Here is a 5,920-nt window from a genome sequence, read left to right on the forward strand (position 1 = left end):
TCTCTATTTAAAATATTTTATTTTGGAAATAGAAATTTGATTAAGATTTTTAAGACATATATAAATGACAAAATATATTCATGTGGGATTTTGTTAGATTTTTCTTAAAATATACTTTTTTATTATATTTTTTATAATTTTTTTTATGATGCAGAGATATTAAGACTCAAAGTTTACTTTGAAAACTGCGCAAAAAGTAAATGGGAAGAATATTAGAAAATGGAGGGATTAATACTTTTTCTGATTTTTTTATTCTTCTTATTTATTTTTTGCATAGTACATTTGAGTCTGAATATCTCTAAATACACATTATAAAAAATTATGAAAAATATATAGTAAAAAAAAGTATACATTAATAAAAATCTAACGAGATCTCACATTGATATATTTTCTCATCTATATACGTATTAAAGATCTTAATCAAAATTCTCTCTCCAAAATAGAATATTCTAAACGGAAAGAACATTATGAAACGGAGGGAATATTATTCATTCATCACTTTTAATTTATGATTGGTTTGTAATTTATAAGTTAAAACATAGTCAATTGGGATTTTATTTGATTCGTCTTAATGCAGCGATTATTAATATTAAATTCTTAAAACAATTTAATATACATATTTAGAGATATATTAATGAATAAATTAGTACATTAAATTGCGTGAAAAGTCAAACATTGCAAGTATTTTAGAACTGAAAAAGTAAATTTTTATTTTAGTATGTTCTTTCAACTTTGTTATAATTTTTATGGAAATATTTCAACTAATTTTTTTAAAATTTTATTTATATATATATTTTTTAAATATTAACTACCTAATTCGATTGCATATAATTTTAAAAATTGTCGTAAATAAATATTTTTGTTGCAATTTTTAAGAGAGATAACTGTATAAAAGAGATTGTTATAATACTACCAGTTGTAGTATACCACTTCGCCTCCACGTATTGAAGACTTCAACACGTTATGTACAACAAACTCCACCAAGGCATTTGCTACTAAAATTAATACTTTCTCAAAATATTGCCTCTATTGTGAATGGAATTGGATTCTCATAACCTTTTGCCAAAGTTATGTGAATAGCGTGCGTGTTAAATCCTAGAGGTGTTTAAAGAGAGGTATTCAAACACATGTAATAATTTGATATTTATTTGATTTTGTAGTTGAATTTGATTTTATATGTCTATACTAAATGTAATTGGGTTCTCATAACCTTTAGCCAAAATCATGTGTGTAGCGTAGTAGTAGATGTTCAAAAAGATGTGATAATTTAATATCTGATTTTGTAGTTGATTCTGACTTTGAATTTACAATTATTCAAATACCACAGTGGTATGAAATTGTGGGAAAGAGTGATTGAGAAAAGAATTAGACGAGAGACGGTGATCGGAGAGAACCAATTCGGATTTATGCCGGGAAGATCAACAACCGAGGCAATTCATCTTTTGAGGAGACTAATGGAAAAGTATAGGGAGTTAAAGAAGGATTTGCATCTGGTGTTCATTAACCTGGAGAAAGCATATGATAGCATACCACGAAGCATCGTTTGGGATAGCCTCAAGAATAGAGGTATTTCACGAAGGTACATTGAGGTAATACTAGACATGTATGACAGAGTGTCAACTAACATACATACACCAGTGGGTATGACAGAGTCCTTCCCAATTAAAGTGGGACTACATCAGGGATCAGCACTAAGTCCTTTCAGTTTTACGGTCATTATGGAAGAAATCTCTAAATCCATCTTGGAGACCGTATCATAGTGCATGCTTTTCGCCAACGATATAATTTTAGTCGCAGAAACCAAAGAGGAGGCTAATGGTAAATTGGAAGAGTGGAGGGAAGCCTTAGAGGGTAAGGGGTTGCGCATAAGCTGTACGAAGACAGAATACTTGTGATGCAATTTCAGTGGGACAGAATCGATAGGGGGGCCAAAGGCGACCATAGAGGGAGATGTTGTTGCATGTACATCCAAGTTCAAATATTTGGGATCAGTAATTCAGAACAATGGAGAGATTGATGGAGACGTTACTAATCGTATACAAGCGGGTTGGCTTAAGTGGCGAGCAACAACCAGGATGCTTTGTGATAAAAAGTTCCCCAAGAGATTAAAAGGTAAATTTTACCGCGTTGCAATTAGGCTGGTGTTGTTATATGGGACAGAATGTTGGCCCGTAAAGAAAGTTTTCGAACAAAGGATGGAAGTAACAGAAATGCATATGCTGAGGTGGATGTTTGGTAATACTATGATGGATAGGATAAGAAACCAGGAGTTTAGGGAGAAGTTAGGGGTTGCACCTCTCTACGCAAAGATGCGGGAGAATAGGTTGAGATGGTTTGGGCATGTGCAAAGAAAGACACATGACGCCCCAGTAAGAAGGATCGAATGCATCATAGTGGAGGGCAAGAGAAGTCGAGGAAGAGCTAGGAGAACGTGGGAGGAACAGATTAAAAGTGACATGCATGAACCTCACCTCTCCAAGAACCTGACCAGGGATAGGGACAGTTGGCGGCGCCTTATCCACGTCTTAGATTACTAAACCCGTCCCTTTTACCCATTGTTTGTTATTGTTCATTGCCTTTAATTATCGCTCTTTACCTCCTTCATTACTTTTATCTTTATTTTTAGTTCTGTACGTATTCTATTTATTCTATTTGTAAGTTGCAGGTTTTTCTCTTTTGAAGACCTTTCTCGAGCCAAGAGACTCTTTAACTGCACTCTCCTCTATGGGTATAAGCTGCTGTCGTTCTTTCCTCCCTAGACCCTGATCGTAGTTCTCTTTGATCGGGATACACTGGGTATAATGATGATGACGATGATGTTGTAAGACTCGATTTTAACTGACCAAAACATATGACTCTAAATCCACCTAAATAAACACCTCTAAAAGCATTAAGAAACTAAGCAGTTTTATTATTTTACTAAAAGTACAATCAAGGATCTGGTTGTTATTTTTTGTTTTTAATTTTTAGTTTTTATAGAACTATAAATAAAATTTTGTTTTTTTAAAACTATTAATAAAATAAAAAAAAATAAAAACTAAATATTTTTAATTTTTAGTTTAAAATTAATATATTTTTAATAAATTTTACTTATTTTTTATCATTATAAAATATATATCTCGTGACCTAAAAATATAAAAAAATCAACAAACAAAAACAATAGTAATGAAGTATTAAACAAGCCTTATGTTTCCCAAAAAGGTAAAAAAATCTTATACGTAAAAGTCATGAGAACCTGAACAATGTTGTGAAATTTTCACAAAGATTTTCAACTGTTTTCAACAAAAAAAATCGGATCATAAGAATCCCAATTGCTTTTCTTGTGTGGGAAGGTTTTCCATGCTATAGCAATAGCATAAAATCACTACAACAAGGATAAGTCAAAGTCTCTATGTATACAATTAATGTACAATATTTTTGCGTGTATTAATTATAAAAGGTATTAAAATTTTAAAATAACCAATATTTTTACTTAATATATATGTATAATTAAGTTTAATCATTAAAAAATTACTATTATTAAGTTAGTTGATATTTAAATAATGTAAATTAAGTCTACACAAGACTTTTTATTAAGGATAATAATAGATTTTTCAAGCATTAACCTAACATGAACGATTTTGTGAAATTATAAGTTTTTCACCGTATATACTTTGGAAATTGTGTTTCTAAGGACATTATTATGAAAAAAAATTCAAATAACTTTGAGAGTTTGTATAATAAAGGATCTAGGCTAGTGATATATTTATAAACATAAAGTGTATTTTTAGGATTATATTGAAATATATTGAATTAAATTTTAAGAATAAATAGTATAAAATTAAATAATAATAATAATAATAATAATAATAATAATAATAATAATAATATTAAAAAATAAAATTAGCATAAAAAATAGTATAATAACAAACGAGAATAATGCATTAAACTGTTGCAAAGTTATATGAAAAGAGGGTGTAGAATTAACGTCAGTTTAAAGGTCTAAGGAATATTCTTGAAAGTTTTTGGGTGTTCATTAAATTTCAACCTAAATAGGAAAATAAATGTAAACTAATCGAAGGCAAATTTAATACAGATTTTCTGACCCTCAAAGTTAGTTGGAAAGTAAATGCGTTGATCGAGAAGGATTTATACTCAATAATCTTGTGAAAACTAACTTAGGTTTTTAACAAAATTTTGATATATTTCTATTCATTTGGTTTATTGATGTTATAGAAAGCTATCTCAAAATTTTGAACTTTTTGAGAAGATGTCATTCAAAAATCAAATCCATTATTATTGGCTTATTGCTCAATATAGAAAGCTATTATATTTATTACTATTTAAAAATTATCTGTTTTACTAAATTTATTTCAGAAGAGAAATAAAAAAAATAAATAAATTGATTTCTATTTATGAAAATGTGATATATATATATATATATATATATATATATATATATATATATATATATATATATATATATATATATATATATATATATATATATATATATATATATAAATAAGATGAAAAGTCACTAAGTTAAATATTATATGGATGAAATTTTTTAAAAATATAAGTCACAGCGAAAAGTAAAAATTAGGCAAATTTTATGTAACGAATTAAAAGAAAAATGAAACAAATTTCACGAAACAGACCAATTAGAATAAGTTAGATAATTGCTTAGGTGGCAGTGTGACTAGGACCAAGGACCTTATTGCTCACGTGGGTAGTCGATTATCCTTGTGGATAATTATAGGCTTAAGGACCACTAATAAAATCAAATAACCCTAGCCTAGCCTTACTCTTTCACATTTATAAGAGGCCAATTCTTTTAATTACTAAAATCAATTTACGTTTGAATTCATAATTTTCCACAATAAAAATGGTTTTTGTTTTCTATTTTGATAGGAAACCGATTAAGTTTTAATATTTTTGATGTTGAGTCACCCTTTTATCTTTTATGTCAACAAAGTTTACTTTCACACTCTTTTTATTAAATTAATAAAATTTATAATTATTACAACAATGAAATTATAGTTGAAGAAAGAGGAATAAAAAATTTCCAAAGGAGAATATAATGAAATAATAAAAGTAATTAAAAAACCAAAATAAATTGGATTAATACAAACCTTAATCAGATTCAGTTATTGGTGCTGATCGTAAATTCGAAAACAAAATAAATTGTTATATCTAATTTAATTTAATTTATAACATCACTTTTATTTGATATTGCACTATTATAATTTCAATTACTATAATTTATTTAACTTTTTATTTGTTAGTGTTTATTGAGAATTGACCCTTATCCTACTTGATAGATTTTCCTACAAATCATTTTCCTACAATTCTTTGAAACCACAAATAAATTATGCAAATTTGTAGACCCCAGTCATCTTCCTACTTTTCCATTTTGTACTTTCTTATGATCTAATTATAAATGGTTATGCCAACTTTTGCATTATTTCCCACAAGGCCACAATACTATGTATGAATTTTCTACTTAATTCCAAGCATAAGATCCTTCCCAATATAATTAAATTAACCAAAATTTTCCACTAATAGGAGTTTACCAAGTGCCCTTAACACTATTATTCTTGTGGTTCATTGCACATTCCTTTTTGCCTACTTCTAGGTTAATTCTTGATTTGTCCACTATTTTAGTGTATATCCATGTACCTTCCAAGCTTGTGAGTTGTGAGCAATGAGCATCCTTTGAGGTTTTAGTATGGAACATTGTGCATTCATTCTTCCCTAGAAATGCAACATTTATTATTGTCTTTGGGGTGACAACATGATTCCCAACTAATTTGGTTAATGGTTATCACAAAATATTTACTTTTTAAATCTTTATTTTGTTTTTGGGAGAGAATTTATTTTAAGAGTTTGTAGATAAGAGATATCATAGAGTTGTGGACATTTCTAGTAGGCACAACTT

The sequence above is a fragment of the Amaranthus tricolor genome, chromosome 5 (assembly GCF_026212465.1).
Source record: "Amaranthus tricolor cultivar Red isolate AtriRed21 chromosome 5, ASM2621246v1, whole genome shotgun sequence".
NCBI lineage: Eukaryota > Viridiplantae > Streptophyta > Magnoliopsida > Caryophyllales > Amaranthaceae > Amaranthus > Amaranthus tricolor.